Genomic DNA, 22,732 nt, shown 5'->3' on the forward strand with positions numbered 1-22,732 from the left:
CCCCTCCCATCTGGAGCACGACGACACACACAAACACACACACACACAATCCACAGATGTTTGTGTGTTTTCCAACGTTTTCATTTTACTGGGATTACTGGGATGATAGAAATAAAACCATGCAGGGCATAGCAGTGCTGCTTCACAGTGAGAAGCTTCCAAAGGCTGCATATTTCAAATAATGCTTCCCCACCTTTTTATTTTGGTTTAACTTCTCAGCAGCATGTGAGTGAGTCATTGTGTCACACAGCAGGCCTGTTTGAGTAGGCTGCCCCACCGGAGCTCTGGAAAACACTGCGACTGGAAGGCCAGATGATATCATGAGCTGGAGTGACGTGTTGTGATCGGTGACTCCTGGAACTCAGACACACGTGACACTGGATACGAGCTGAAGGTGAGGGAGGTGAAATAAACAAGCACGGACTGAGAGAAACTGATGTGTTTTTAGTGTTTCCCAAATGTATCCTGGCCTCAGTATATGCTAACACACTCCTGCCATCACCTGCCAGCAGTGGGGCAAAGTAACAGTTACTCAAAAACTGCACTTAAAGGGATAGTTTAGGTTTAGAAGTGGGGTTGTACGGGGTATTTATCCATAGACAGTGTGTTACAAACAGTAGATGTCAGTCAACACGCCCCCAGTTTGGAGAAGCAGGCTGGAGGTCACCACAGAAGCTAATTCATCCATTGCCGTGGAGGGATCAGCAACAAAATGGTATTTTAGCCACCTAAAAAAATCAATATCAGTTTAAGTGTACGCTATATCTCACTATATAATGATGAAACCTCTGTGTGTGTGTTCCACGTTTTTCTCCTCACTGACTTGGTCAATCCATGTGAAATTTGGCACAGTGGTAGAGGGTCATGGGAGGATGCCAATGAAGCAATATTACATCAATTAGCCAAAGGGGGGCGCTATAGCAACCCACTGAAATGCCAAACTTTGAATGGGCATATCTCATGTCCCGTATGTCGTAGAGACATGAAACTTTGCACAGAGATGCCTCTCCTCATGAGGAACACATTTGCCTCAAGAACCCATAACTTCCGCTTATATAGATTTTCCACCATTTTGAATTTTTTGAAAAACACTTCAAATGGATCTCTTCCTAGGAAGTTTGAGCCATCTGCATGAAACTGGGTGAACATAATCTAGGGAGCAATATCTAAAGTTCCCTCTTGGCAAAAGTTGGAAAACTTCCTAAACCTGAGCTTCTATAAGGCAATGAATATTGCGGAGGGCGTGGCTCATCACATAAAGGTGTAGAACATCTCAAGGGTTTCACCCATCACCACGCAACTTTGTAGGCATATGACCACACATAATCTGAGGGGACCCCTCCATTATTGAGCCCATCAAACAAAATGGGGGCGCTAGAGAGCTCATTTCTTATCTAGGCCTAACCGCCATATGGATTTTTACTAAACTTGGTAGATATGTAGAACAGGACGCCTCAAGGTGACTGGAGAAATTTAACTCTAATTGGCAACTGGGTGGCGCTATAACAACAGAAAAATGCTCCAAAATGGCTAAAATGCGACCGATGGATGTGGCTCCCCCTGTGGACCAATGTTGGTGTTGTTTTCTAATGTTTGGTATGACTAAGTCATGGTATGGTATGCTGTACATAATCACGGAAACTGTAAGTGTGTCATTCTGTCAGTCAGTCATTCTGTCTGTCCCATGTTTGACAAATGATACCATTCTACCACTATTGGCAATGGTACTACTGTACTTTCAATAAAGCAATCGTACTATCAAACTCACAAACACTCTGTCTGAATACATTGCTCTTCTTAATGGGTTCAGCTGACTATTTAATCTGCAATTTCCTATGACCTGTATCCCAAACACACACCATGTGAAACTGTACGTGGGCAACTGTGCACTCAATGGGACTAGTATGGTCTAGTTTAGAATATTTTCACTGCTTCACCTCAATGCCAGACAGTGATTTCCAACTGGAAAATGAAGCAGTTATATCGCTCTCTTCAAAGCCAGACTCCATTGAGAAAAACAGTGATTCAATAATGCTGAACACAGGAGCTGCTGGTCTACTGCTGCCACGATAAGTTAGTTAGTTTGTGTTATTGTGACTTTAGCATTAAAAGGGTTAGTTGTATTTCACCAAAGTCACACAATAACACAAACTAACTAACTGATGGAGGCAGCAGTAGACCAGCAGCTCCTGTGTTCAGGGAGCTAAAATTACCGTTTTTCTCAATGGAGTCTGGCTTTGACACGAGTATAGAAGGGAAACTGAAACCATTTCCCCATTGCAACAGGCTGTCTGACGAAAAGACAAAGCACTGAAATACTCTCACTATAACATACAGTTAAACTGATATTGAACATTTTTAGGGGACTAAAATATGTTTTGTTGCTGACCTTTCCACAGCAACACACTGCTTAAGCTTCCATTTCAGACTCCAGTCTGCTTCTCCAAACTGAAGGTGTGCCGACTGACATCTGCTATGTGTAACACACTGACTAAAGATACATGTTTTTTTTGTCAGGACACAGTATTAAAAGAGAGTCTGAATACAAATATCTTGGTATCTGGTTAGATCACAATCTCACATTCAAATCCCATACTGATTCCCTGACAAACAAACTAAGATATCCTGCACAGAAACAAAACAAATTTTCTGATGTTTTGCAGAAAACGGATCATTAACACCATTTTTTAAATCTGTTTTAGATTATGGTGATGTTGTTTATAGGAATGCCTCTGCCTCCACACTTGCTCCTCTAATTCCATTTATCACTGCCCTCAGATTCATCACTGGTGACAGTCACTCCACTCATCATTGTATTTTATATGAAAAGGTGGGCTGGGCTCCTCTAACTGTGAGACGTGACAGGCACTGGTTCATATTCATTTAAAGAGCTTTAATTGGCAAGATGCCATCATATATTACCTCCTCACTAAATACATCTCACAATCACTACTCAACACGCTCTAGCAACCAGCTAATGCTCCGAGTGCCATGGACTAACACTTGATTTGGTTTCTCTGCTGCATTCACATGAAACACTTTACAGCAAACATTAAAACTACAGACACTCGCTCCAGTGGGTCAGTTTAAAACCATGCTACATAAATACTTTGTCTTTGAGTGTAATTGTTTTTAAATTGTGTTGTTACTGTCTTTTTATTGTTCTGTTTAACTGCATATTATTTGTTTTTGTACTCTCGTCATCAGTGGAAATGAGGGCAAGCCCTCAATGATTCTTCGAGAATAAATAAAGGCTGAGTGAATGATAAGTACCCCGTACAACCCCACTTCAATAAAATCCAAACTATCCCTCAACGGGCAATTTTGTTGTACTTGTTTATTCTTTAAGTATTGCTATTTTTTTGCTACTTTATAATTCTATTTCACTGCATTTCAGTATTATTGCATTTTACTCCAACTGTTCAGATTAATAAAGGTTACACTAAAAACACTGGATTAGTTTATAATAAATGGTGCATTGTGATGTTTCTGATGTCGGTGGTAGTAGTTCCACAGAAGGCTCCTCAAACAGTTTCATTTGATTATAATAATATAATTATATAATTATAACCTTTAATTATAGAGCAGGATTTAAACATTTGAGAACTGCATATAAATATAAAGGGTAAAAATATTTATTTTTCCCACAAAAAGCGAAGATTAGAGAAATGTACAAAAAAGGGAATTTGTGTATTTGTCTACTTTTGGTTTTTCTTCTTTTCTCACTCAGAACTTTTCTGAGGAGCCATCAGATCGGGGTTCCTACAGTTTATGACAAGTTAAAGACTTTTTAAGATTTCTTTTTAATGGCACTTTGAATAGAATTTAAGACCAATTTTACAATAATCAAAACCAACAAAAACAAACATTAAACCAACATCAATGTCTCAGGGTCGGGGACAAACATGACTTGGCCATTTTGTATTTAACCAGCCTCATATGCTGCAAAATCTTAGTTAAATCACCGCTTTTAGTTGAATCTGCACTTCCCCATGTCGTCCACAGAGCAGTGACAGCTAGCTAGCAGACAGCAGACATCATCTGCTCTGAGCATCCCAGCCAGAAACAGAAATTTGAATGTTGTTGGTTCCACTGTCCTTCACTGCACAACGTTAATGCGAGAGACATTCAGTAAATTATTTAAAAAATAGACAGAACCAATTAATTTGCGATTTTACAATGAAACATCATAATAAGCATAATATTAGACTTTTAAAAGTTTAATATCAAACATTTTATTGCCAAGTAAGACCTTATTTTTTCAGATTAATCAGTTCAGTTTAGGACTAGATGTTACAATCTATTGATGCACATAGTTGAGGCTATGAGTGGGACTTATAGCGCCGTCTGGGGGATTACCAAGTGGGAGCCAAAGGGTGAAGGTTAGATGGATAGAAAAGTAGGCAAGAGCATATGTAGACAGAAAAGTAAGGAGCAGCATAGGGAGGGCAGAGCCAAGGAGAGACGTCAGTGCCTGTTAGGACTTTTGAAGGATCTGCAGAAACGCTCCAGATTTATCAGGTGACCTTTTGGAGGAGGCCTGACCCCTGCGCTGGAAATCAGTGGACTATACTACTGAACTGTATGAAACAGTTTCAACCAGCTCCACCTTGTAAGCTACTCTAAATCATATAATATTTAATAATAAAACAGTCACAGGAATCATGTTCTTCTCTGGAATAAAATCTACTTTTGACACTTTGAGTATCTTTTGCTAACAAATCCTTTTGTATTTCACTTGAGTAAAACTTTGAGTGCAAGTTGTTTGCTAGTAATGGAGTACTTTTGAAATAATTGTTGTACTGGTACTTCTACTTCAGGAAAGGATCTGAGTACGTCTCCCACCGCTGCTCACCAGGTCACTGCAGGTCAGCCATTTTGGTCACTAATGGGTGTGTGTGAAGGCTGGTGAGTAAACCAACCGAGGAAGTTCCAGTTACACCCCCACTTTTATTTCTTACCTTTCTCTTTTACCTGCTTCATCTCCTCCCTCCTTCATTCTCCTCCTCCCCTCTTCCTGCTTCTCTACTTCCCTCCCTCCCTCCGTCCCTCCGTCCCTCCTTCTCTTTCCTTTAACTAGGCCGTGCCAGTCAGTGGGATCAGGCCCGGGCCTCCGAGCCTCGCCTCCCAGACAACTGCAAACAATTAGGGAAATTAGTGGCTCCAGCATCACCATCAGGAGGCCTGCTTGTTTATAATTTAATCGGGGCGCATGTCAAAACAGTCAGGGCTTGAGAGAAACAAGATGCGTCGGCGAGATGAAATTCAAACTGCCAGCCAGCTCAAAATATTAGGACTGTTTGTTTAATAGCGTGCGACCAACTGGGTAAGAGCAGAATGTAGAGGGCGGGAGAGAGGGCGGGAGGGAGGGAGGGAGGGAGGGGGAGGCAGAGAAGGAAAATACTAATGAAGAAATGAGGAAAGAAAACAGCATGGGAAAAAATGAAGATGTATTAATTTTTTTTTTAAAATCCATTCCACATTTTGTGAGTTAATGCATTTTCGTCTTTTCTCTTTCTCTCTCCGCCCCCCCCCCCCATCCCCGTCTTTCACTTAGCAGTGCTCTGGGAATTTCAAACGCTTGGATCTGTGCCGCCTTTCAAATTCATTATAAAAGCTTTTTGCTAACTAAATAGAGAGAGAGAGAAAAAAACCTGCCACATTCATCTCTTAGCCCCGGTGCTCCCCCGCCCCCCCGCCCCCTGACAATATATAAATAAACTAGAGTGACCTGATTGAGATGTAAAAGGCAGGGAGTTAGCACTGGGACCCATACATTACTTCCCAACATTAACAGTAGTCTACTCAGCCGACACATGGTGGTGGGAGTATGGCCCCTGGGCAAACGGTGAGGTTAGAACTAATGCCCCCCTCCTTTAACCGCTCGCCTGTGCCCACACCCTCGGAAAGTATGGGCTACGGTTGGCAGCGCCATGATACTGCCACAAAACTGACATGTTTCACATAGACGCTCCCGGATTGTGGTATCCGTTAATGTAAAGAGTTATCATATTCAAACCACTTGTTCATTTTTTTTTCCCAGCCCAGATTCAACTTTTCCTCTGCACTTAAAAACAGTGCAGCGCTCCTGCCTTCACCCGGAGAAGAAAAACACTGAGGCGATGATTTGCAAAGGCTCCTGAAGCAAATCCAAAATTAGAAATATAAAGGTCTGTTAAATCACAACATTTTATCTTCTGCGCTCGGCTCAGTCAGTGTGGCATTGTATGTTTCTGCGAACCACAAACACATTACATCTGTCCATATCATATCAACATTTTCAAACTGACACAGTATATGAGCTGACTTTATCGTTGGGAGGTGGAGAGGATGGTGGATGGCCATAGGCGGAGTATGAGAAAATGGGCCCATGGGCGCCGATATGCAAAAGGCCCCACCACCTCTCCTACACAGGATTAAAACACAGACTTTGTGGTTTTGTCTTTTTCTTTACTGTTGTTTTGTGTCTCTTTGTGGTCAGAATGCACCTTTTTGTGGTTTCGTGTCTCTTTGTGGTCATTTTAAGTCTCCTCCTGGTCGGTAATTTGAGTGACATTTTGCAGATGATGAAGGCCAGTGACACTTTGGGCCCCTGGGCCTGTGCCTGGTATGCCCGTGCAGTAATCCATTCATTTCGATGACATGTCACCTAGACGAGACGCCTAGCTGCAGACGACTGTAGACCATACAAGACCAATAACAAAACCGTTTGTTTTTCAATAAATCATCACAAACCCTCTTTAAACAGGAATTGTGCAAATTTGCAGGAAAGCCCAATCAGTCTTTTTTCAGCATTGGCAGGATAAAAACAAAATCGGGGAGTGCAGCAAAATGCCGCCTACCTACTTTTGTTTATACAGAATGCGCCTTTTTCGTTGCAATGGGGGGCGTGAGCAAGTAACAAAACGTGTAGCTCAGCGTGTGACGTAAACAGTGACGTGGGAGGGAAGCCACGGCTGGTCAGTCCTTCGGCGATTCTCTCATAAGTCGGCCCGTCCTTCACTGTCCCCGTCATCTGACGGTTAATGGCCTCTTCGTTTGCGAGGACAAGGAGGGCGCGCAATTCCTTGTCTCCCCACTTGCTCATCTTTACAGTGTCTGTCAGGTTTGTGTTTCCCTCTTGCTACTAGCTGCTCGCTAATTCCTGCTATCAGCTGTTTCCTGTTTATCCACCGCCAGTGGCTCGCACGTGCGGCGTCATTAACAGCTCCTCCCACAAGTCTTCAACAGCCCCTCCCACAAGTCTTCAACAGCCCCTCCTGTTACGGAAGGCTGCCACGGTCTTTTTAAAACAAAAAAGTTCCACCAATATGTCTACCCTACGTGGTGGATAATTGGGCACCTCGGATCAACTCGCCAATCCCGCTCTTTGTGTCTAAACGCTCGCAGCTTGCCAGCAAAACGGCCCAACATTTGCAGAAAATCTGGCAGTGTAAAAGGAGCTACTGTTTCCAGCAGCTTTTCAGGCACCAAACGTGGGTGTTTTTCAGCATCCTGATGCTTTTTTTCCAGCGGGAAAGTGCCATGAATTGCAATGTTTTGTTTTTTTTACAAAGAAATCACTGTATTTCCTGCAGGGCTTGTGCCCCCAAATCTGGGTATTTTGAGCCAAAACCTGTGCTTTTTCCAACCATATCTCAACAGTTTTTGTGCCTTAACCCAACCAAACAACAGTTTGTATGATATCCTCAAAATTAGCGCCCCATGAATGACATTGCGTACTTAACGTAGAGTTACATAATTGACGTAAAGTTACTGTGGTTAGGTTTAGAAAAAATAAACACGGTGACGACCAGAGACTGTATTAAAAAATGGATGATAAAAAAGCTCCCCAAAAATGAAGCCAAAACATCTTAACTGCCCCCTGGTGGGTGGCTGCAGTATAGGTCATAAGCACCACTCCCTCCATGTTAGTGGATGGGACATGGGCCAAACTACAAGATCCATGTAGATGTTAAATAAAATTCTCCCAAAGATAGTTTCTGTTGTATTATGTAGTTGTAATTACGCTGATGTTTGTTCAAGTGTTTGTTTGTCTGCAAAGTTTGGTTATAACTAGTAATACTCACAGAGTCCACTACTGCTCAGGCTCTGGCTCCAAATGACTTCACCTGTGAAAGATTGCAGTGGCCATATCTGGGAAATTCTAGCTTCATTTTGTGCAGTGGGGGTAAGTGGACACGCGTCATTCCATCTTTATCTACCGTCTGTGGTGACAAGGTATCTTAAATTGACTCAAAGTTCCCATGGGTTCGAACACCAGTCTCCTGTGGAAAGTCCTGTGTATTGTGACCCGACCTGCCTCTTTACTGGATGCTTCCTTCTTTACTCCCATTAGCTCAACAGTCACGAGATTACAGCCTTCCAAAATACATGGGTAATGCACAAATAACTGGCTCATGGATACGTAGGATGTATGCAAATTTTGGTGCATTATTTTTCACAGGCAAACATACGTACAGCGCATGGGAACAGCCTGAACCACACGTTAACCTCAGCATTGTATTGTAGCCACATAGTAACAATCAAATCTAACGTATCTGTGGTTTGCAGAAATGTACAACACCAATATTTTTCTGGCGACTGGGCTGCTGCGCTCGACAGTTTGTGTGGAGTAAACCAAGCACCACAAGGGAAAACTAAGGCTCCATATTTTTGACAGTGGTGGAAAAACAAAGCCTCTACAACCCCAAGAACAACAATATCGCCCGCTCATTACATTTATGATAAACAAAAGAAAGTCATTAAAAGCACATCATTCACCCTCTAAGAAAATCCCAACATTAGGAGCGGACAGTGAGCGAGTATAGATGGAGGGTGAAGGGTGAGGCTGACGATGATGGTCTCAGTGGAGCATCATTAAGCTGATGAGAATCACAACCAGGCAGTAATTGGTGATAAGCTGATGTATGGTGAAAGTGATCCAGAGCCAGGGATCATGATAGCACAAACACAGACCAACACACAGTGACAGACAACCCAGCGAGCAGACTGCGAGGCTGGCAGACATGCAGGGTCCTGGTCAAAGAGCATTATTTAGAGTACATGACTGCATGCAGCGCGGCACCAAACGGCTTTCATTACGCCAGTCTGCTAGCCCGCTAATGCCTGCTCCCCAGCTACCTTGGCTGGCCAGTCAGACAGACACACAGGCCCTGACCATCAGCCGCCAGTCCGCGCAATCAGCCGCCTGCTATCAGCTCTCTAATTGGATCAGTGGCACGAATGTGATTACAGCAGGCGTATTTATTTACATAATAATTATTACCGCCCTCCCCAGAGGAGCCAGGGGAGAACGCCAGGGTCTGGGGAGAGATGAAGGGTGGGATAGAGAGGGGGGAGGAAAGGAGGGAGGAGGAGGTGGACAGTGAAAAGAGCAGGAAGGGTGAAGAGTCTTCCTGTTGAGAAAGACAAGAGCAGATTTATAAGAGACACGAAAATATGTAAAACACCAGGAAAGGTGAAAAACAAAGTGCCATTCAAAACACATGCTGCAGAACATGAATCGGCATTTTCAGCTTCAAAGTGAAAGTATCAGGATAAAGTCAGCAGAGACGACACTGTGGAGACTCCTGGATGTTATCAGAATGCAGACTGACGTCAAAGGCTCTGTCTTACGCTTGGATTTGGGGAAACTGACGTTACAGCAACTTGAAACAAAACGTATTATCCCAGAGAACTTTACATTCTCCAAACACATTAGTTAGTCCTCTTCCTAAAAGCATTTGCTCTTGTCACGAGAAAAGTTAAATAAATAAATAAATAAATAAAGCACACATCTGACCTCTGTCTTGTTTATCCAGTGTATGTAAGCTAAGCAGCCACACAGCATTGTGTTAGAGTCTGATCTTGCATTTATCCAAACACTAGTTTCACACTGTAAGAGATGAAAAATACTTTCTTTGTTTCCATGTCTTCTTCGCTGTTTACCTGACACAGCTTTAGAACAATATCTCTGTTGGTAAAATCGCTGCTCAACACATGACAAAGCTATTTTGTCCACCTTTGTCTTAAATCAAGAACCCAACATTACAAAAATGATTTAGAATTTAGAGCGATAAATGTGCCCATGTTATTATTGTAAACTGTATATGTGCAATGCTAGAACTATTGTTTTTTTTAATCAACAAATTGCCTTTCTCTAGGGACCTCCACACACTAAAAAGATCTGAAACACATACTAAAAGACACAATACAAGCAAACAAACATCTTCACCGACTTGATGACACGTGCACAGCAGTAAGAAAAAGTGCTGCAGGAAGCTCACAACACATGAAACTTTCCAATGGCCACTAAAAAGTGATAAACAGCTGGGCAACTCGGTGTCACTCTGAAGTTGTCGAAATCCAGCACTTGGTCAGTGACTCCTGGCGTCAGACACCGACGAAAAAAGCTGTCTTATCACGTTGGCATGATATGTGGCCAGTCGCTGTCATTGTTTAATGGCGCCTGGTGGGTGAAATGCGGTGGGACAATCATGAAAATTGACGCCGGAATTTCACTGGATGTGTGTCTGTTGCGGAACAGCAGTGCTGGTTATACGCTGCGTGCTTCGCCATCTGTCAACACCCACCGGCTGCGTTTGCTGTGCGGAGCGGTGCAGAGTCACAAGTACCCACAAGATCTTGCGAATTCACGCATAATCGCTTGATATAACAAGATGTAGCTTCTATAAACAGAACCACAAAACCAGAGGAGTAGTAGGAAGACATCTGGGTGCACCTCCATGATTGACATCTCCTCGTCCATGGTGTCAACGGGGTGAAATGACATCTGAAAACCTCTGACCTGTTGACTTCAGGCCTGCCTCCGCCCATTATGATGTTCTCAAGGTGTAGTGCAGGGAAATATGATCCGCCGTGAACACTGTGTATTTTATTTTGAAAATCAACCGGATGTTTTATTTTGTTTCTGTGCACGACTTCCTGCCCCGCACGATCTGCTCTGTGCTGAATTGCTGCGTTGTGCTCCGGCGTCCGGCAAAAATAGAAATCCTGTGTATCTGTTGCGGAGGGCTCCGGAGTGCCGCAGCTGTGACGGAGCCGGAACGCAGCACAGCCGCAGCCGATGGAAACACACACATTGACTAGAATTGAAACATATCGCAACCAACACAAATCTGGTGGAATTTGGGGGTTACTCAGACTTACGCTGCCTTCGTTTTCGTGATTATCCCAACTAATTTCTACCTGTTGCCACTAGGTGCCGAATATCATGCCGATGTGAAAAGACAGCTTCTTTCCGTCAGTGTCTGACGCTAGAAATCACTGACCAAGTGCTGAATTTCGATGACTTCAGAGTTAGAACAGGTGGCCAGCTGTGTTTATCACTTTTTAGTGTCCCTTGGAAAAAGTTTCATGTGTTGTGAGCTTCCCACAGCACCTTTTCTCAATGCTGCACGTTTCATGAAGCTGAAGATGTGTCTTCATTTGTCACCTGTTAAGGTGACAACACACATCAGTGCGGCCGTAAGGTTGTGAACTTCTTGCAGCACAGTTTCTTAATATTAGACATGTATTGTCAAATTGATGTTTTTATATGTCGTCAGGTTGGTGAAGAGGTTTCTTTATTTGCTTGTGTTGTGTATTTGCACTTGTTTTCAGAACTTGCAGTGAGTCAAGCTCTCAGGGTCACCAGATTTCCCTGTTTGGAGAGTGTGTGGTCTGAATTTAGGCTAACCATATTAGCATGCAGGTAAAGAGACAGAGTAACCTGGTTAGCCATTAGCATGCTGATGTCAGGGACCTGAGTTGCTGCAGTCTCTGTTTGGGGATGCAGTTTGGCGCTACGCCTGACCGCCCTTCTTCATTCTGCCATGTACTGAACAAAATGAGTGCACAAACTCACAGATTAATTCGGCCTCATAATTTCCCAGAGTGGGAGCAGGCTCTCCAATACTCCCTCCACAACATGGATTTCCCATTTTGCCAATGGCTGCTGACGTGATACGTCTTTACTGTTTGCACAAAATGTAGATAAATTTTGCTCCCCTGAGAATCGTTCTCCAAACTCAATATAAATACAGCTCTCTATTTCAATAACAGAGGCAGACAGACAGACAGAGAGACGGAGTGGGACAGACAGAGAGGGATGGAGGGACTCTGGGGACACGGCTGCGTTTACGTTTGCTGCCATTGAAGTTGTCCAAAGCCTGGCTTTGCTTGCCGCTTAATGGTGCTTAATCACAGAGCTCCTAAAATAGGCCATTATATCAGCACTGAGCTCTAGAATTACACCGAGCCCTCAGGGCCCCGACAACAGAGCTTTTGTTAATAAGCTGTCATTAATCAGATCCATTACGGAAGCCATTGGTCCAACGGGCGGCACCGCGGTTGATAAATACCTCAAGAATAGAAAACAATTTACTCACCTAGTCTAAACCACAGTTGATATGTGTGTGTGTTGTTGTGTGTGTGTTAACACAGAGGCTGGGTGGGACAGGAACCACGCAGGCTGACTAAAGACACCCAGAGGACTGGTAGCAGAGCCAGTGTGGCGTAAATATTCCTCTGAGTTGACGATGAGATTAATACTGCGCACTGATTATTACAGAGCTGACACAGCACATATCTGCTGAGGACTAGATTTACCACTACATAGTTAGATGCTAATTCGAACCAGTCAAGTTGCAGTTTACATCCATGTCTGTCCTGACACATATGAAGCCATAACTGTTGACAGTGGCTACGGTTACGTGATGGCTTCTCATTTGGAATGAAATAAATCTGAATGAAATCATTCGGAATTAAAGTCTTTCCAGGTAGTTTACATGAGAAATATTCATTCTGAATGAGGGTTTACACGGAAGATCAGTTTAATCGCCTTTATTTGGGTCTGCGCAAGGTTTGGGGCAGGGAAGGTTTCTGATTGGATAGGGGGCGGGGCGGATGTTACATGTTTACGTTTACCGGAAGAAAACACTGTAGTCCTCGCTCCGGATAACAAGATGCTTGACGCTGCCGTTCTTAGTGCCTTTTTCAGGCTTGTTTTGCTTATATTCTTGAAGCAGCAGTACGACAACAACCTTGTTCTGCTAATGCTTCGTCTGCTGAGGAGGAGAAGGGAGGTAGAAGGTCGAAGAAGGGAGATAGAAGACCGTGCTGTGGCGAATGGAAACCAGTGAGCGCAACGAGTCCAACTGCTCTATCTCAGCCCGTTGCTATGCGCACTATATACGCACCAGAAGGGCAAGGAAACAAGCATGCACAGAAAGACCGGAATGAACTTAAAGAGGAATGAGTGTATACATGCACACAAAATTCTTTCATTCGGAATGACAAACGGAATAAACCACCCCCTTTAATCGGATTTAATTTTCAATCGGAATGAGCGTTTACATGACCACTTTTAATCGGAATGGCCTTTCATTCCGATTAAAAGTGGAATTAAACTGTGCATGTAAACGTACTGAGTGTTTCAAATATGCAAGTTGCTGCAAAGAAGCTGCATATTCTAGTGTGGATACACATCTTCAAGAATAGTGTCACCAATTAAATGGTATGGACTGCACTTGTATAGCACTAGTCTTTGAGTCCTCCGACCACTCAAAGTGCTTTTACACTACGTCACATTCACCCATTCACACACTGATGGAACAGCCATTGGGAGCAATTTGGGGTTCAGTATCTTGCCCAAGTATACTTCTACATGCAGACTGGAGAACTGCCCATCTTCTGATTGGTGGATGACCACTCTACCCACTCTACCTCTGAGCCACAGTCACCACGTCTGTCCTTCTGTTATGGCATTCAATAACGACAAGAAAAGTGTTGTTGCAGAACATTATGATGTCACAGTGAAGAAAACCTTTGACCTTTTGAACAGAAAATACCATCACCTCATCATTTTATCAGTGTAGACATTTGTGTGAAATTTTGACATAGTTAGCGTATGAATTCATCAGTTATAGCCAAAAACATTTTTTTGAGGTCACAGTGACCTTGACCTTCGACGACCAAAATCCAATCAGCTAACCCTTCAGTCCAGGTGGACATTTGTGCCAAATGTGAGGGAATTCCCTCAGGGCATTCTTGTGATACCACGTTCACGAGAATGAGACGGACACAAGGCCACAGTGACCTTTCACCACCAAATTCTCATTAGTTCATCATTGAGTCCAGGTGGACGTTTGTGCCAAAAGATCCCACAAGGCTTTCTTGATTTATTGCGTTAATGAGAATGAGATGAACACAAGGTCACGTTTGTGCGAACGTTTTTTAAAAATTCCCTCAAGGCATTCTTGGGATATTGCTTTACTGAGAATGAGGTGGACACAAGGTCAAAGTGACCTTGACCTTTGACCACCAAAATTCAAATCAGCTCACCCTTAAGTCAAAGTGGACATTTATGCCAAATTTGAGGAAATTCCCTTGAGACGTTCTTGTTCACATTAATGAAAATGACACTGATACAAGGTCACAGTGACCTTTAACCACCAAATTCTAATCAGTTCATCCTTGAGTCCAAGTGGATGTTTGTGCCAATTCTGAAGAAATTCTTTTCGGTCACTACGTTAACGACACTTGATCGGGATGGACAACCCGATGACATAATGCTTCTGTCGACGGCTGCCGTCTGCACGGAGGCATATAAACACTGTAGAGACTGTGTGCGAGTTAAGATGGCCGATGAGATGCTGCACTCAGTGATGGACACCCATCAGGCACTTGCTGTCACCACAGAGGCTCCTCTGGGGGAAAACACTGTCCACACTAATGGGGGTTAATCAAATATCTGGCAACCCAGCTCTCAGTAACAGCCGCCGTGACCATAAGTCATCGATCTGCACTTTTTCAATACTTGTAATTAACTGACCGCGAACACAACCGTAAAGTTGACATAGTATCAGAACAGCTAATTGAAATGCGTGTTGACGGCAGCAGTAATATTGAAGGACACACGATTCCTCAGTTCTCACACTTTTTATCGTCACAAACTTTTCAATCATTCTCTCTGTGGCTCATTTGAAGTATATACGCACTTCCTCTCAACTCTCTCCACTCATTACTGCCACTCCTGTTAATCACTTGTGTCTTTCCCATCAATCTCTCCCTCCTTGTAGCCCCTTCACTCACCCCCTCCTCCTCCCCCAACATCTCCCCACCCTATCTGTCTCCCTCCAGTCAGCCAGAGACAGACGCAGGCCTCTTCATAGCAGATAAAGCCGCTAATTTCATTAATTATGAACCAATATGTTACAGTGTATGTGTGCGTGTGTGTGTGTGTGTCTGGAGCAACGGGGGGATTTGAGGGTCCCCTGAACTGGCATCTGGTCCACTCAGGCATCCAGGGAACAAGGGAATAGGAAGGAAGAAGGGAGAGACAGCAGCAGAAGGAGATGGGGGGATTAGGGAGCAAGATAAAGGACAACAGTGAGAGGAAACGGCGTTACTAAAGGAGAAAGGATTAGGGTAATCTAGAAGAGGACATAACAGGCCAGGGAAGAGAGAGTGACAGAGTTAATGGGAGCAGAGACACTAATATGTGGTCAAATCAGCAGCAAGTGACGGATTACTGGACTCACATTTACAGTGCTGCCTGTCTGTCAGTGTGGGGGACGTTTATGAGCTGACTCTTCAGTTTTTATGAGATCTCACTGCTGCTGTATGAAGGCCTGTGCATTAGTGTGTAAGAGGAGGTAGCAGCGAGGTTAAAGGGGACCTACTCTGCTCAAGTTCAGGTTCATACTTGTATTTAGTGTTTGTACTACAACATGTTTACATACTTTAATGTTCAATAAACACTCCTCATATTGTCTGTGTTTGAACACCTGTATTCACCTTCTGCCTGAGATGCTTCGTTTTAGTGCCTGTCTCTTTAAGCCCCTCCTCCTGCTCTGATTGGTCAACATTTCAGGGTCTTTGGTATTTCGGCGTTCCTGCATCGTCATTGCGATGGGGAAATGACTTCAACAGAGTATAGCAAAACTTTCTACCACTGAGAATCATCAGTAAAAGCTTCCAAACCAAAATCTTTACATAGCACACCTTCTAGCAGGAGTATGATAGAAATATCAGGGCGAAACAACCCTGACGTTAGCATGGAGCTACATGTAGCAGTGTAGGCTACATAATGTAAACACTTGCAGTTGTGCTAGGAGCAGATGACCATATAAAGAGCTGCTAACTGAGACGAAAAATCTTTAATGAGGAGTCCTGTCTTAGGAGTGATTTAGGAAAGTTGTCAGAGCGACTCTAAGCATTGAAGGGACAGAAACTTCTACCTAAGTGAGGAGGTGTGGTTGACCCCGTTGCTAGGTGTGACGCGTTCTTTTAGCAGATGTAATTGGTTGTCAGAGACAAAGAAGGTGTGGACACCCAGTGGGCATTAAATGAACTGCAGCTCAATATGAGACTGTAAAAGTGTTGTCACTGTTTGTGTGATGGAGTGTGATTCTGCTGATGGAGGCCTGTCATCATTTCATTTTTCCAGTTGCTAAGTATCGTAGTGTTGTGATCATTTTATTTCTGGCATTATAGCGTTAAGAGGGAAATGTGTACACATTCCTAATGAGTGATTTAATGTGTAGGATTTCATTATTTCACAATCATCCAACGTTCGGAGAATATTTCTCCAACCTCTTTGTCTTTCTACTATTTTCTCCTCTGCTTAAGAAACTCCTCCTCCCTGCTCCTGGCAGTTTATTACCTTAGGAGCTCTTTTAATGTCTGAGACGCTCTGTGAATAACTTTTATCTTTACTAGGTCTAGTCTTAACTTTAAGGGAAAATTCTAAGAAAATATCACAATTCTAGGACTTTTCTTAGAATTTCATCACAAGAAGCAACTCTTTGTACTTCAAAACTTTGTGAACACAGATTACTTTTTCATACATTTACTTCAATGTTTAAAACTTTGGCCACATTTTAATAAGAACATCATATATATGAAAGAAAATACAGAAAATACAGAAAAGTATAATGGGGTTTGTAGCACAAACAATAATTCTGTGACAACAAGATAAAGAGTTAAATAATATTAAATGTGACATGATGGGAAACATGGAGGAAGCACATGGCTGTCTTCTGGGTTATATAGAAAAATACAGACTATAGCCTACAGGTATTTCAAATAATGATGTCTTTAAGTTTATGTTTAAGACAAGAAGAAAAAGTTTAGTAATTTTAACGATGACTGCACTCATAAAATATTACAACATAAACACTCCCACCAACATTGCTGCACTCCATCTGTTGTAACAAAAGTTTTTGACCTTGCACACTTTGTGTTTTGTCTGTAAATGTGAGTTTAGACTAACAGTGAGACAAATTAATTGTTTGGTCAGAATGTTTGTTGATGTTTATTTGCCACAAACAGCCACACTTCCTGACATGTTTTAGTAGGAGAAGATCAGGTGTAAATTATATGACCAAAAAATGGCTGAATTTAATTTAGCCAGCTGCTGTGGTTTCAGAGTCCTGATACTGTGCATGTTGGCTCACTGACACGACTTACTGTGACACTGAATGGAACAGAGCTACCGATAATTAGTCTAACTATCAATGTTAAAATAACTGTAATTTGACCCTCTCGATCCTGCTTTATTACAGTCAAGTCTGGACTACAGACACTGACCTGTCCCTTCTCAGAAAGCAGCTGTGGCCTCAGTCCATCAGTTTAACTCGTTTAATTAAAGTTAGACGTGCCTTGACAAAAAGCAAAAGTGGCCACAAACTTGGTTATACAATAAAACAATATAAAAAGAGCACCTAATTTGAGTTTGCATTCATCCTAAAACTCCAGCTCAAAGATACACAAGACGTAGAATATTTGATTGGGTGGTTCAGACACCGAAAACACAAAGTCCTGTGTATAAATATTTTACTGTTTAAACATTGTGTAGCTTCAAACAGGATGTGAAACAAGCTGACAAAGTAAATCATTAAAATATCAGACAATGTGGAGTAAGATCATTTCTCCAACCTTAAAGCCATTTAACAGGATGATAAATGTTTAAAGGGATCTTCTGTATCACCAGCCTATAATAAACTGTATCACCATGTTCCTGTACAGATCAATGAATTCACCAAATCCAAAACAGACTCTGATAACACACACTCTTGTGTCACTGCTTTGTGAGACTGACCCTTCAGCCATCCTTATCACTACAGCGCACTCACACTCAGCTTGCAGGGTCACTACATACTCGTATTGTGCGATAACCTTGTTGCCTGTGAGCCGCTCGCTGTTTGTGAACGTTCGTGTCTGCGCCTCTGCTTGTGTGTGTCCCTAACAGGTGTGTCCCTCACGCTACACTGCCTCCTGCCTCTTAACTCCGTCTTTCTCCCTCAAACATACATGAAAACACACACTCTCAAACACACACACACACACACACGGAGCAGCCTAATCAGTCGCGCTTCACGTCCAAAAGATGGCACAGTGCGAGCTGGATAAATAGCAGAGGCGCATGTGTCTTTGGTATTAATAGTAATTGTGTGTGTAAACTGTTTCACATCAACCCACTCTATTACAACAGCTGCCCTGCAAATCACCACAGACTGTGGCAGCTGATGACTTGTGTGTGTGTGTGTGTGTGTGTGTGTGTGTGTGTGTGTGTGTGTGTGTGTGTGTGTGTAGCCCAGTCGCCAGAGGAAAATGTTGGCATTGTACGTTTCTGCAAACCTCTGTTATATTTGTACGTTTAATACATGTTTCATAAGCACCATATCAAGGTTTCTGAAGTGATGTCGTTCTGATTACATACGCGCTGTCTTTGTTATTAAGAGTTGGAGAAAATGGTGCAAACAAGATGGCTGCCAAGCTGCAGACCACTGTTCAGGAAAAAACAAAAACAGGTGTTTTTTGTTGTTTTTTTTTAAACAAGACCTCGACGGCATTTTCAGCCATGATTGATACCAAAAGTGTGTGTTTTCATCGAGATATAGACAACATTTCACCTGACAATTGTGCCACCAAAAGCTGGTATTTCTTAATGAGACATCATTGGCATTTCCAACCAGGATTATGCCACCAAAGATGGATGTTTTTTAGAAGACATCAGCTGCATTTCCAGCTGTAGTTGTGCCACCAAAACTGGTTTTACCAAGACATTTGTGACATTTCTGGTGTAATGGTGAAACCACAAGTAGGTGTTTTTAGCTAGACATCTGTAACATTTCCAGCTGTGATTGAGCCACCTAAAGCAGGTGTTTTTTAGCAAGACGTCAGCGGCATTTTCAGCCGGGGCTGTGCCACCAAAGATGGGCAGTTTTTAGTGAGATGTCAGTGGCATTTCTTGCAGTGATTGTTTTTATAAAGACATTGGCAGCATTTCCTGCCATGATTAAGCACTCCCTCTGGGATCTTGAATTTTCTTGAAACCTTGAATTTGCGTCCAATTTTGTCAAAATTTTTATGGGATTTTTTTGTGGCAAATGACAAAAGGAGAAAAAAAAGTGTTGTTTTTTGTTTGTTTTTTTTTTTTTTACATTTTTATGTCAATACAGAGCGTTCCTCCATACTGCAATGCCATTAGCGCAATTTGATGACGCATCTGATGAGGTTTCAAATGACGTTGCATGCGCAACAACCTCCAGTCAGCAGGAAAATGCGTAAAAACGCGGAAGAATCACGGGACTTTTGGAAAAATTGCAAGCCCCCAAAGATATTGCAGACTTTCATTGAATTTGCATTAATTATTATCGCAAGATCGCAATTTTCTGGAGGGTCTGATTAAGCTACCAAAAACTGGTGTTTCTTCGTGAGACATTGGTGGCATTTTTAGCTATTATGGTGTCACCAAAAGCTGGTGTTTTTAGCTTGACATCTGTATCAATTCCAGCGGCAACTGTGCCACCAAAAGAGGGTGTCTTAGTGAGATGGCAGCAATTTCAGGATGACTTTACCACTAAATCAGCTGTGCGTGGATTGTGGTGGATTGTGCTACCAAAACCTGTTGTTATTTGCACCACCAATAACAGGTGTTTTTTAGCAAGACATCGATCGCAATTCTAGGGCAACTGTACCATCAAAAGCGGGTGTTCTTAGGTGAAACATCAGTGGCATTTTCAGCCAGAACTGAGTCACCAAAGAAGGGCAGTTTTTAGTAGGACGTCGGTGACATTTCCTGCAGTGCCACTTAAAGCAGGTGTTTGCCAGTGAGGCTTTGGTGGCGTTTCCAGGGATGATTGAGCCACCAAAAGTGGGTGTTTCTTAGCAAGACATCAGTGGCATTACCAACATCAACAACATATCCGCCTGGATCGTGCCTCCAAAACGGGTTGTTCTTTAGCAGAACATAGGCGGCATTTCCAACAGTGATTGTGCCACCAAAAACAGCACATCAGTGGCAGTTCTCGGGCGTCTGTACCACTAAAATCATGTGTTTTTAAGCGAAACATCGGCGATATTTTCAGCCACAAGTGAGCCACCAACGACGGGCAGTTTTTAGCAAGTCATAGATGGCATTTACTGCAGCACTAGTGCCATTAAAAGCAGGTGTTTGTTAGTGAGACATCAGCAACATTTACATCACTGACTGTGCCACTAAAAGCAGGTTTTTCTTCAGAAGATATCGGGAGCATTTCCAGCCGAAACTCTGCTACCAAAACATGGTATTTTCAGCCCACACTTCTTCTCCCAAACATAGGTGGATTTTGTGCTTAAACACAACCACACGTTCACCACAGTGTTGTTGAAACATAAAGAAAAGTAAAGTTTAAACATATCCACTGCATATTGAAATAGAATGTACATATCCTTGGGTTGCAGAAACGCACAATGCCAAAATTTATTCTGGCGATTTGTTGTGTGTGTGTGTGTGTGTGTGTGTGTGTGAGAGAGAGAGAGAGAGAGAAAAGACCAACCAAGCACATCCACATCGTTATAAAGGTGTATGAATTTATGTGGCACATGCAAGTTTTATGTGACAAAGAGGACCAAGTGCACTTTTATCGAAGGATTATTGTCATTTCATTGGTTGATAAATAGTGGTTTAACAGTCCGGATATTGGAGGGAAGCGACAGTATTGGATGGGTGTGTTGTGTGACTTATACACAAGAGGACGGTCCAGGTTGTTAAATTGTACTCATAAGCCAGCAGTTAAATGTTGGTTAATGATGCGCCCAGAAACACAGAGAGACAGACAGCAGGGCGACCTTTGGACTCTGCAGAGTGTCCTCAGGATAATCCCTGGTCATAAATATCACCCTATTCACTCTGCACGCACACACTGCCATGCACACTATAAAGTAACTGCGCACACACACACACATTGGTTTTGTCCTCCTGTGGAGAGGTCCTGTGGTCCATAAGGGTCAGCGGTGGTTGTTACAGTCGTTGCTATACACACAAACACACACACACACTCACTCACTCACACACACACGCACACACACACCCCACCTCCACCGCCCTGGCCACAGACGCCTAGCCATGCCTCATGATTAGCATTGCCTGCTCCATGCTTTTGTTTTTTGCTTTGTTTGTTTGCCACTGTGCAGAAATATTTCTGTGGAATCTAGCGTGATTGCACCATAGGTTAGCGACACCCATCTATTACAGCAAAGAAGAGCCTTGTATTTAGACTGCCTCCGCGGCAGCTATATTTATCAGCGCATGCCTCAGCCGGGGCCAGACGCAGGCCCAGTCGCTCGACTTTACTGCTGAGCTTTCCCCACACATTCCTGCAGCCATCACGATAGACGTCTAAAAGTGGCCTGAAGATGAACACACCAATTCAACAAATCTGTGTGTGTGTGTGTGTGTGCGTGCGTGTGTGTGTCATCGCATGAGATTAACACTCATTTGTACTCAAGTACAGTTCTGAGTTCCTGAACTTGAGTATTTCCCTTTTACTCTTCTTTATTTTGAAGGAGGATACTGTGCTCCTACATGTTTCATCAGCTGTAGTTACAGATCACAGTGCGATGTTAGACATAACACACGTGATAAACTCTGATGATGTGCAACAACAATAGAGTTTGAGATTACACCACCTGGAGCCACTAAAACAATATAACGCAGATTACAGTTTACACTCTGAGAGACATTTCGCATAATGAGGACTTTTACTCGTGACATTCACTGTAAGTGTGTTCAGCTGATCCCAGAACAGCCCACTGTAGATTCATTCAAAGTTCAATTCTCCAGGAACCATAGGAGAAACATAGAATAAAACTGTCCACATACAGAAACCCAGAGATCATCAAGGCCTAAGATGCTCAAAATTTTAGACACTAAAATCTGGCAAATAATCTTCAACAGTCTGCAACAAAGTCAACAACCACGACATCCAAATCAGAAACATACAGAGTCGATACTGGACCGTCCATCCATCACACAAACCCTTTTTAAACAAGAATTGTGCAAGTTAGCAGGAAAGCCCAGTCAGTCTTTTTTCAGCATTGGCAGTATAAAAACAAAATCGGGGAGTGCAGCAAAATGCCGCCTACCTACTTTTGTTTATACAGAATGCGCCTTTTTCGGGGCAATACCCTACGAGGCGGAAAATTGGACACCTCGGATCAACTCGCCAATCCGGCTCTGTGTGTCTAAATACTTGCAGCTTGCCGGCAAAATGGCCCAACATTTACCGAAAATCTGGCAGTGTAAAAGGGGCTTATGTGTCAGCCCTGTGACAGTCTGGTGAACTGTCCAGGGTGAACCCTGCCTCTCACCCAGTGTCAGCTGGGATAGGCTCCAGCCCGCGCGACCCCCAACAGGAAACGGAAATGGATGAATCAATAGAATTACTGCCTCACAGTTGTTTGTGCCAAATTCAAAGAAAGT

The sequence above is a fragment of the Epinephelus fuscoguttatus genome, linkage group LG13, assembly GCF_011397635.1.
Source record: "Epinephelus fuscoguttatus linkage group LG13, E.fuscoguttatus.final_Chr_v1".
NCBI classification, from domain to species: Eukaryota; Metazoa; Chordata; class Actinopteri; order Perciformes; family Serranidae; genus Epinephelus; species Epinephelus fuscoguttatus.